Below are 12,005 nucleotides of genomic sequence, written 5' to 3'. Positions count from 1 at the left end.
TAAATCTATAATTTATCATTATATGGATGATATTTTACTAGCTGACTCAAATGCAGATGCTTTAGAAAGAATGTTTGAAGAAGTAAAGAAAATTTTGCCTTGTTGGGGATTACAAATTGCTCCTGAAAAGATACAAAGAGGAGATTCTATTAATTATTTAGAATATAAAATAGAGTTACAAAAAATTAGACCCCAAAAGGTGCAAATTAGGATAGATAGACTACAGACTCTTAATGACTTTCAAAGATTATTTGGAGACATTTCTCATCTATGATCTATTGTTGGAGTAAAAAATGATGAACTGACTAATTTGTTCAAAACCTTAGAAGGTGACAAGGACTTAAAGAGTCCAAGAGAATTATCACCTGAAGCTGAGAAAGAATTGGCCTTGGTAGAAAAGAAAGTACATGAAGGGCACGTGGATCGTATTGATCCAAAGCTGGATTGCATTTTGGTTATTTTACCTTCTTGGCAATCTCCTACAGGAATATTAATGCAGAGGGAAGATATTATATTAGAATGGATATTTTTACCAAATAAACCAAATAAAAAATTAAAAACCTACGTGGAAAAAATCTCTGACTTGATTTGGAAAGGAAAATTGAGACTTCATCAATTATCAGGAATAGACCCAGCAGAAATTGTCATACCTTTAATTAAGGAGGACATTGAAAATTTATGGACAGAAAGTGAACCTTGACAAAGAGTTTGCAGTATTTTTTTTTGGGGGAAATTAACAGCAAATATCCCAAAAGTGATAGAATTGATCTTATAAAGAGAGCTGATTGGATCTTGCTTCAAATTGTATGGCAAAAACCCATATCTGGAGTTTGTACATTTTATACAGATGCCAACAAAGAAGGAAAGGCAGGTTACAAATCAGAAAATTTAAGTAAAGTGGTTCAAAGTCCTTATAATTCAGTTCAAAAATCAGAATTGTATGCTATTGTGTTGGTATTAATGGATTTTTCAGAACCTCTCAACAAAGTAACTGACTCTCAGTATGCTGAAAGAGTGGTATTACATATTGAGACTGCAGAGTTTATCCCTGATGCTTCAGAATTAACTTCACTATTTATTCAATTACAAGATACAATCAGGAAACGGAGTCATCCTTTATATGTAACTCACATTCGATCCCATACTGGTCTGCCAGGCCCTCTAGCACAAGGCAATGATGAGATTGATAAATTATTGATAGGAAATGTGCTGGAGGCCTCAGAATTTCATAAAAAACATCATATCAATAGTAAAAGTTTAAAAAAGGATTTTTCCATAACCTGGCAATAAGCCAAAGAAATAGTAAAGAAATGTCCTCCTTGTTCCTTCTACAATCAAACACCATTACCAGCAGGATGTAACCCATAGGGTACTCAGAGGAATGAAATCTGGCAAATGGACATGTTTCACTTTGAAGAATTATGAAAACTGAAATATGTACACCAGACCATCGATACTTATTCAGGATTTAAATGGGCAACTTCTTTGGGTTCTGAAAAACCTGATTCTGTAATCACTCATTTGCTAGAAGTTATGGCCATCATGGGTATACCTGCACAAAACAAAACTGACAATGCTCCATCATATGTCTCTGTTAAAATGAAACAGTTTTTTGTTTATTACAATATAAAGCATATTACAGGCATACCACATAATCCTACAGGTCAAGCAGTTATAGAAAGTTCAAACAGAACTCTAAAGGATATGCTAAATAAACAGAAAGGGGTAACAAAAACCCCCAGAAATAGACTGCATAATGCTCTATTAACTGAATTTTCTCAATGCCAATGAGAAAGGAACAACAGCTGCAGAGAGACATTGGATAATAGAAAAAACTACAGAATTAAATCAGCCTATATACTTTAAGGATATGCTGACCTCAGAATGGAAACCAGGGTATGTATTACGTTGGGGACGAGGTTTTGCTTTTGTTTCTACAGGAGAAGATAAGCTGTGGGTACCATCAAAATTGATAAAGGTTCGATTTGAACAAGAGAAACCTCTTAATTAGAGGAGGTGATAGTTCATCAACCAGCATGAACATCCAATTTAAACAAACTTGTATCAGTAACACATGCCTTTTCATTTAATCAGATAATAACTTGCCAAAAAGGAACATCCCCAAAATTAGTCTTGGGGAAAGGTTTTTGTTTTTGTCTTTTAGGAGAATGAAGGTTAAGGAATCTGAAGAAGACTGGACAAATGAGACAACTGAAGAAAAGTGACAAGTCATCTATCCCAGGAAACAGAGTGAAATGGCGTATGGGTATATATTATCTAAAAAATTTTATGTCTTCCTAAATGTTTGTTTCTGCTTTTCTCTAAAGATTTAACACTATTGGTCTTCTAATAGTCCCAGTTCAATTAAAATTTAAAGCTGACTTTGGAGTTGGAGAATGGCTCTCTCCTTCTTTAAACTCAAGCATGTTGTTAAAAGGAAAATGCAAACTCCCTCTATCATGCCAGAATAAAAGAGCCATCTTCTGCTATGGGACATGACAAAAGCCAAATTAATTAAGGGACTATTCTATTACTAATATCAACTCTTTGATTCTATTCTGATTCTTTAAACTTTTCTTAAAGTATGAATTTTATATCAAAATTTACAAGATTAACATATATATATATATATATATATATATATATATTAAACTTTGTTAAGATATGAATGGTCATATAGAGTACTAACTAATTCTAGAAAAAAAGGCTTCAATTAGCTGCATATATATATATATATATATATATATATATATATATATATATATATATATATGTCTTTGTGTTCGAGTCTCTTATCAGTTTTCTGCAGGAAATCACGACCAGGCCTAACATCAACTGAAGTCTCCAGAAAGAAGATGGGGCCCCACAACAACAACAATTCCAAGTGGACAATAATAATATCACTAAGCTGACAAACATCATCTACAGATCAACTTTGAACTACAAGGTGCTCAGAGCAATTTTGAGATGACTAGCTGGGATGATCCAGTCTCAAAGAGTACTTGAATAAGGACTTGAGATAAGCTCTGAATGTTGGCATTATACACAGACTAGATAATGAAGGATATAGTTACCTTTCTAGAATTTGACAATTAACCTAAAATTTTCCTTTCAGGATAAAGATAACTTCGCCCATACCCAGCAGGAAGCAATTTTAAGTATACGACGCCCACATTCCCAAAGAGGTCGTGTGGGGCTGGTGGTTTTTTGGTCTTTTTAATGGGTTTTGGGTCTGGGATAATTTTCATTGTTTAGGGAGGTTGGTTACAATTTGTTGTCAAGGGTTAGGAAAAAGGCTAAGCAAAGGAGATTAGATTTAAAGTTCTTGTTTAAAAAAGAAAGAAAGAAAAGAAAAGAAAAAGACAATTACTAGTTTTAAATTCTTTATATTGGATTTGATTGTTTTATATTGTATACAAATTTGAAATTGATATTGTTAGAAAATGCTATATGTATATTTCTAATTGTATTCATAGCATTCATTTAACAATGTAATGCAATTTTCTGATCCTTGAATGTTATTATTACCAACTTTTAGGATATAAAGGAATGAAAGTTAGTAGTAGACATTACAATAGAACTTGTAGTCATATTAGATATGTTTTAAAAATTGAGCAGATATATTTTAGACAGGTCATCTTCAAACCCTTGAGAGATGTACAGAATATGGCATTTAAAATGTTTTAATACCTTAGAAATTTTTCTTTTTTGAGACATGTCGGCTCCTGGCAGTACCAATCTACTTCAGAGAAAATATGGGCATTGTAGAAACTGCATATGGAGTTAACTTTCATTATGGCAAAAGTTAGCCACTGGACAACAAAGTATCCTCGAATCAACAGGACAAAATGGACAGACAGAACATGAAACAAAGGACTACTGATTCTTGTCAAAACAAGTGTGATTATGGCTTTATCAAAAGGCATCTTCTGAGGCCAGGACAATATGGCACCATCCCTGAAGTGGCCTTTGCAATCCAGAAAACGTACAGTGCCCTTTCCTTCGAAGGCAGCTGAACAGGCAGTAGGCTGATGGCTTCTGTTGTGCGATGGAACAGCAGCTGAAAGCTCAAGCCTCTCAATAGTAGACTGGCATTTAATAGAAGGATGTGGAGAAGAAGGGGATGCTGAGATGAAGCCATATATACACAGCCAAGAAGAATGGACAGCTGAATTCAAAAACTGTCAACAATTTCCAGAATTTAAAATCCTGAATCATGACATGATACTAGTGGAATTCAGGTGTTTCTGGTACATGGACTGCTCTCACCCAATGTGAGGTTGAACTGTTGACCTTGTGTACATCCTACTTCACAAATGAGTCTGTCAGATATGCTAAGCCTATAGGCTGAAGATGATGCCCCAACACTGGGGAAACTTCAGGTGACTGTCCAGGCAGCTGACTGTTTCTGTCAACTCACAAATTTTTTGGAAGTTGCTTGCATGCACTTCCTGTTTTTGTTTTTGTTAGATAATATTATTTCCTTCTTGGTTCTCTGAGGGAGTTGTAGATTAGTTAGTTATAATTGAAGATTAGTTAGTTATAGTTGAAAATTAATTAGGATAGAAAGTAAATTAGATACATCTTGGATTTACCAAAATAGAATAGATAATGGAATTATTTTCTCTGATTTGTCCAATACAAATGGACTAGACATTGTTTAGGTATTTATTACTTGTATATATTGTATATAGTTATTGTACTTTTGTATATAGTTTTTCTTATGTTAGTTATAACCTTTTGCTTGTTTTTCTTTTTATTAAAATAGAAAAGGGGAAATGTGGTGGTATTCTAATTGTACTGAAATGTGATTTTGATTGTATGTTAATAAATAAAGTTGCCCGGGGGTCAGAACTATTAGAGCCATAGCAAGAGTGTGGCAGTGTTGGCACACACATTTAATCCCAGCACTTGGTACAAGAGCTAGGTAGATCTCTGTGTGTTCAGGGATACCGCCAGCATTGGAGACATATGCCTTTAAGACCTGGGGGGCTGTACATACAGACAGTGATGAGGTAGTCACATGTTTAGGTTTACAACCAATGAGAAGGCAGAACAAAATAAGATGAAAAGACTTACACACAGGAAATAGCTTTTTTCGGGAAGCTAGGAGCTCGCAGGAGGAAGGGTAAGATTTTTGCTCTGAGCTCTGACCTCTCGGCTTTCTGTTTTACATGGTTCTTATTTAATAAGACAGTTGGTTACATCTACACTTTTCCACATCGATTTTTAATTTTTTACTCTGTTTATTTGGTAGAAATATCCATTCCAATATAATATTTTTCCTCTGCATTAAAATTTCTGCAGGAGAATGCCTCAAGGGTAAAATAACCGAAATGCAATCAAGCTTTAGATCCATGTGATCCACATGTCCTTCTTATACTTCCTTTTCCACCAAGGCCAATTCTCTCTCAGCTTCAGCTGATAATTCCCTTGGACTATTTACGTCCTTGTCACCTTCTAAGGTTTTGAACAAATTACTTAGTTCATCATTTTTTACCCCAACAACAGTTAGTTTGTAGATGGGAAATGTCTCCAAGTAATCTTTGATTGTCATCAAGAGTCCACAATTGATCTCTCCTAATTTGCACCTTTTGGGGTCAAATTTTTTGTAGACTTATTTTATATCCCAAATAATTAATAGAATCTCTTCTTTGCATCTTTTCAGGAGCAATTTGTTATCCCCAACAAGGCATTTATTTTATTACTTCTTCAAACACTCTTTCTGCATTTGTATCTGCATTTGAATCAGCTAGTAAAATATCATCCACGTAATGATAAGTTATAGATTTAGGAAATTGTTTATACATTACTTTCAATGGCTGTTGTATAAAATATTGCTACTGGATTGGGTTATTTAACACTCCTTGTTGGAGAACCCTCCATTGATATCTCTTCTGAGCCAAAAAAATAAAAACAGTCCTTTGCTTTGGACCCTAGCCAAAGTCCCCCTGCAGCTAGAACCTAGCAACAGATGCAGGAAAGTGCAGACAGAGGCCACGGAGAGATGAATGGTGCAGAAACCACTGGCATTATAGAAACAGTAAAGCCAAGCCTCTCAGCGGTGGCTGCAGCTGAGGCATCAGGGGCTTCATTTCTCAGTGGACATCTATCAGAAAGAAAAGGTTGCTCATAATTGCCCTTGCACTAAGATTCCCTGAAGTGATGCAAACCCTCTCTGTTAGTGTGGTATCTTGGCTTCCAATGGACAACTGAGAAGGGACTAGCCAGCACCTCCAAGTGTGAGTACATTCTGTGGATACTATGATTCCTGCAGTTGTCAGCATCTTCCTCAAGTGTGGAGCTCAGGCAGAGGCATGCAGGACCTTGGGGAAAAACTGCTAGCATTAAAAAGGAGGATAAATTTGCCCATTCAAGCAACAACAACAGTCACCTGCCTGATGGCAAGCAGGTGGAGCTATGCCGCATTCATGGCTGCAAAAGGAAATCTCTCTGAGAAAAGCTCTCTTTTCAATCAGGAAAAAGAACTTTCTGAAAAAAAGCTTTGTTTTGTCAAGCACTTTTGGTTTCCCCCACTCACTCACCAGTCATGAGAGAGAGAGTGTGAACCCCTGAAGAGTCTTTGCCTCTTGTGATATGGTCTGTATGAGTGTACATGGACAAACAGAGGCAATCAGCTCAGGGACTGGGTCAGGTGAAAGGTCCAATTAAGGAAATATGCCTGTCCTAATGTGAGCTTAGTGATAACAAACACCTACCTTGATAAAAAAAAAAAAAAGCAGATGCTTGATTTGAATATGAACACAAACCACACAGACCTTGCAAACAGAGACAGAAAGGACCTGGGGCCTTCTAGAGTCTGAGTCAGATTCAGGGAAAGGGAAGGCCTTACCTCCAGAAGCAGTTTGCAGAGGAACAGAGCCACAGCCTGAGGCATCTGAAGCTCTGCATCTGAGGGGAAAAGAATAAGCAGGAAGAGTAAAGATCTATCAGTGAAAGTCTCTGTGAATGAGCTGTAGGAAAGCTTTGATTTAAGTGCTTTTGTTCTTTTTCACTGACTGGCTGGGGCAAATGACCTGAGAGAGGATTGTGGTATCAGGGATGCCTGCCTCAATGTGCACTAATAGGGCAGGTGTGATTCTGATCTGGGGCCAGTATCAGATGAAAGAGAGACACCAACACCAATTAAGGCCAAGTAAGGGAGAACAGAAATCTTTGACTCAAGAAACCTCCCATAGAGAAGAAAAAACTCATTTACTCTTGATTTTTCAATATGAAAGCAAGCCCAGTAAAAGGGAACCAGAAGCTGACTCTTGGACCTGAAAAGAATTATGGGAAATTGAGTCTGAAAGACAACTCATAACAGTAGGCTGACAGAGAAATGCATTTTGGGAAAGGTAGTTTTTTTTTTCACTAAAGATACTGCCCAGAAAAACTGTTATTTTAGCTTGAAATGAAGTTTCTTTCTTAAACATTGCTAGAAAGCTTAGATTTACTTCCAAAACCTGAGAGCAACCAAACAGTTTGCCTCACAGGAGATAATAAAAATGACAAAAGCTTATAAGATTGAGTTGTGCTTAAGATTCCAGAGAAACACTGATATTAAAAAATGCTCATTGTAAACTTAAAAAGAAGCTTTTAAAGGCTGACAGTTTGCTGAATGTCAGTTCCAATGGAGAACTAAGGGAACAGCACTGGGAGCTGTGCACTTTTGGTAATATGGACTCATTTGAGAAAATGCCCGATACTGCATCATAGCTGTGCAGAGTGTTTTTTTACTGTAGCTGGATGACAAAGAATTATCTATAGGAGCAATGAAGTCACTTTGAAATATTTATTCAATACAAACAATTTAGCAAAGGAACCAGCTGAATGATGCAGGTCTGAAACCCCACTCCAACTTAGACAATTATCTTCTACTGATGGGAAATTGACTGTTATGGAATGGCTAGCCGAGCAATTCAGAAACAGAATATTTCTTAAAAGGTTTTTCTTCCCACTCTCTCTTTAGGTTTGATAACTAACAGTTGACTTTTATTTCTATTTTTAAAATGAAGTCCAAAGAAATTTACTCTCTGTCTTATTGGAAAATAAGGTAACATCTCTTCTAAATGTTAAGACATTTAAAAAAAAAACCTCTCCTAGGCATTAAAAAATCTTGTAGGTGTTTGTTAAGTTAGATATTTGCTAATGGTAGCCCTATAGAGAGTTTGCTAAGAGATTCTTCCTAGTGTAAGTTAGTTCCTTTAAGAGTAAGAAGTACTCTTACTGGGATTAAATGGCACACGCATTTAATCCCAGTACTCAGGAGGCAGAGGCAGGCCGATCTCTGTGAGTTCGAGGCCAGCCTGGTCTACAAAGCTAGTTCCAGGAAAGGCACAAAACTACACAGAGAAACCCTGTCTCAAAAACAAAAACAGAAACAAAACAAAAAAAAGTAAGAAGTACCTTTGCTAAGGTAGCCCTATAGAATTTCCTTAAGAATATACACTTGTCATACAGGCCCCTTGTCGGGACCGTTCCCGATCCAGGTCCCCAAAGAGAAGGTCCCCTTCACCACGGTCCAGGAGCCATTCTAGGAACTCTGGTAAGTCATCCTCTGACAGGTCAAGGTGCTCCTCATCCTCCCGGTCATCCTCCAACCACAGCAGGGTTGAATCGTCTAAGCGCAAGTCTACAAAAGAGAAAAAGTCCTCTTCCAAGGATAGCAGGCCATCTCAGGCAGCTGGTGATAACCAGGGAGATGAGGCCAAGGAGCAGACATTTTCTGGAGGTGCCTCTCAAGATATAAAAGGGTCTGAGAGCTCAAAGCCATGGCCAGATGCCACCACCTATAGCACTGGTTCGGCATCCCGGGCCTCAGTTTCTGATCTGAGCCCCCGGGAGAGAAGCCCAGCTCTCAAAAGCCCTCTCCAGTCTGTGGTGGTTAGGCGAAGGTCACCGTGCCCTAGTCCCGTGCCAAAACCTAGTCCTCCACTTTCTAATACATCCCAGATGGGCTCGTCTATGTCCGGTGGTGCTGGATATCAGTCTGGAACACACCAAGGTCAGTTTGACTATGGCTCTGGGTCTTTGAGTCCATCTAAAAAGAGCCCTGTGGGTAAGAGTCCTCCAGCCACTGGCTCTGCATATGGTTCTTCTCAGAAAGAGGAGAGCGCTGCTTCAGGAGGAGCAGCATACACAAAAAGGTATCTGGAAGAGCAGAAAACAGAGAATGGGAAAGATAAGGAGCAGAAACAAACAAATACTGATAAAGAGGAGCTGAAAGAAAAGGGGAGCTTCTCTGATGCTGATGTAAGAATGAAATCTGATCCATTTGCTCCCAAGACGGACACTGAGAAGCCCTTCCAAGGCAGCCAGTCACCCAAAAGGTATAAGGTCCGTGATGACTTTGAGAAAAAGATGGCTGACTTCCACAAGGAGGAGATGGATGAGCAAGATAAGGACAAAAGTAAGGGAAGGAAGGAACCTGAGTTTGATGATGAGCCCAAATTTATGTCTAAAATCATAGCCGGTACAAGCACAAAAACCAGGAGGAAGAGAAGTCAGGCAAGTGGGAGAGCCTGGTGCATACGGGGAAGGAAAAGCAGAGGAAAGCAGAGGATCTGGAGGATGAGCCTTTCACAGAGAGATCCAGAAAGGAGGAGCGTGGAGGGGCCAAGAGGAGCGAAAGAGGGCACAAGGGCTTTGTGCCAGAAAAGAATTTCCGAATGACTGCATACAAGGCAGTCCAGGAGAAAAATTCATCACCTCCTCCGAGGAAGACCTCTGAGAGCCGAGACAAACTGGGAAACAAAGGAGACTTTTCCTCTGGGAAGTCTTCCTTTTCCATTACTCGGGAGGCCCAGGTCAATGTCCGGATGGACTCCTTTGATGAGGACCTTGCACGACCCGGTGGCTTATTGGCTCAGGAAAGAAAGCTTTGTCGTGACCTAGTCCATAGCAATAAAAAGGAACAGGAATTTCATTCCATTTTCCAGCACATACAGTCAGCTCAGTCTCAGCGTAGCCCCTCAGAACTGTTTGCTCAGCACATAGTGACAATTATTCATCATGTTAAAGAACATCACTTTGGATCCTCTGGAATGACATTGCATGGACGCTTTACTAAATACCTAAAGAGAGGAAATGAACAAGAAGCAGCTAAAAATAAGAAAAGCCCAGAGATACACAGGAGGATAGACATTTCCCCCAGTACATTCAGAAAACATGGTTTGACTCACGAGGAAATGAAAAGTCCCCGGGAAGCTGGCTACAAGGCTGAAGGCAAATACAAAGATGATCCTGTTGATCTCTGCCTTGATATTGAGCGTGGTAAAAAACATAAGGAGAGAGATCTTAAGCGAGGTAAATCAAAAGAGTCGGTGGATTCCCGAGACTCTAGCCACTCAAGAGAAAGATTGACTGAGGAAACAGAGAAAACTCACAAAGGATCAAAGAAACAGAAGAAGCACCACAGAGCAAGAGACCAGTCTAGGTCCTCTTCTTCCTCTTCCCAGTCGTCTCACTCCTACAAAGCAGAAGAGTATCCCCAGGAAGGCGAGGAGAGGGAGGAGAGCACCACAGGTTTTGACAAATCCAGAATGGGGACCAAAGACTTTGTGGGTCCAAATGAAAGAGGCCGCAGAGCTCGGGGAACCTTTCAATTTCAAGCAAGAGGGAGAGGTTGGGGCAGAGGAAACTATTCTGGTAACAATAACAACAACAGCAACAATGACTTTCAAAAGAGAAACAGGGAAGAGGAATGGGATCCAGAGTACACACCCAAAAGCAAGAAGTATTGCTTGCATGATGACCAGGAAGGTGAAAGCAGTGACAAGTGTGTGAGCCATGGCTGTGGCCGAGGAGCCTTCCCCCGGGGTTGGGTCGGTTCATGTTCCGGAAATCCAGTACCAGCCCCAAGTGGGCCCACGACAAGTTCAGTGGGGAGGAAGGAGAAATTGCAGATGATGAGAGTGGGAGAGAGAACAGAGAAGAGAAGGACAGTTTATAGCCCACAGCTGAGTAGGGGCCACTCTTGATGGAGCCCTTGCCCAGGGGAGAAAGGCGCTGGGAGAGGCTGGTGGCGTTAAACAGGGAACCTCCAGAAGATCCTGCAAATCCCACCCCACAACCCACCAGCCACACAGAACCCTACGACAGCAGAGTACACATCTCTGATGTTGTCCCACTGGACAGAGGATACTGGCCACAGCCTAGGATCAGGCCCATGTTTTGAATGACCCACAATACAGTGGGTTCCTGCCATTTCTTCTTTGTTGTTGGTGTGTGGGGTGGGGGCAGGGTAGGGAGAATGATGCTGATGTTTGGATTTGGCGTTTTTTGTTTTTGTTTTTTTTTTCCCCTATTAGAAACCAAGTTTTCTTAATTTCATTTCATTTGGAGCTAAGAGGATGAACTTGGTTTTCAGTCTTTTCCTGTCCTGATTTTTAAAAATCCTTTATATTTTTCTTTCCTTTTTTTTTCTTTCTTTTTAAGGCATATGTAGTAATATTAGCAGAAAGATTTAATTTGGGCAACTTTGATTCTTAAGAGAAAACAAAGCATGTGAATAAACATTGAAGTGTTTGCCTCAGTTTGGGACCAGACTGCTTGGATCTTTGTAGAAACCGGTTTTGTATGGCACGGAGGAGTTTAAGGCCTTTCTGACCACCCTGCGTTCCCCTTTCTGCACAGCCGTGTGTCACGTGGAGTTGCTCCCAGCCTCCCCTTGCACCCTGCTCTTGTCTGATTTCTCCTGGGCTGGGCTTCCCATTGTCCACCAGCAGCTCCGTGATCCTCCACTTTGTAGTCCCGCTGGTCCTCAGCGAAGGGAGGGAAACTAGAGGGCAGTTTCTGGTCTGTTTTCTAAGAAACTCCTGAATTCTATTATCTTTACAGATATAAGATGAGAAAAGAATTTTAAAAAAATATATGCCTGTAAGAAGTATAAATAAGTATATGTTGAATGTGAGTTTTTGAAAAGTGTAAATGTTGAATGTGAGTTTAAATGCTTAATGTAAATACATGTAGTAAATAGCCATACTAGTTGTAAAAGTAAGTTT

General features: G+C 39.4%; 1 pseudogene; it reads left to right on the top strand.

Annotated features, from left to right (window-relative positions):
* The first annotated feature begins 6,007 nt into the window (after positions 1 to 6,007).
* Positions 6,008 to 11,173, top strand: LOC102915877 (thyroid hormone receptor-associated protein 3 pseudogene; annotated as a pseudogene).
* The last annotated feature ends 832 nt before the right edge of the window (positions 11,174 to 12,005 follow it).

This window comes from Peromyscus maniculatus, chromosome 17, assembly GCF_049852395.1.
Source record: "Peromyscus maniculatus bairdii isolate BWxNUB_F1_BW_parent chromosome 17, HU_Pman_BW_mat_3.1, whole genome shotgun sequence".
Taxonomy (NCBI): Eukaryota; Metazoa; Chordata; class Mammalia; order Rodentia; family Cricetidae; genus Peromyscus; species Peromyscus maniculatus.
Note: the sequence above shows the minus strand (reverse complement) of the source record. Positions and strands in the feature narration are given on the sequence as shown.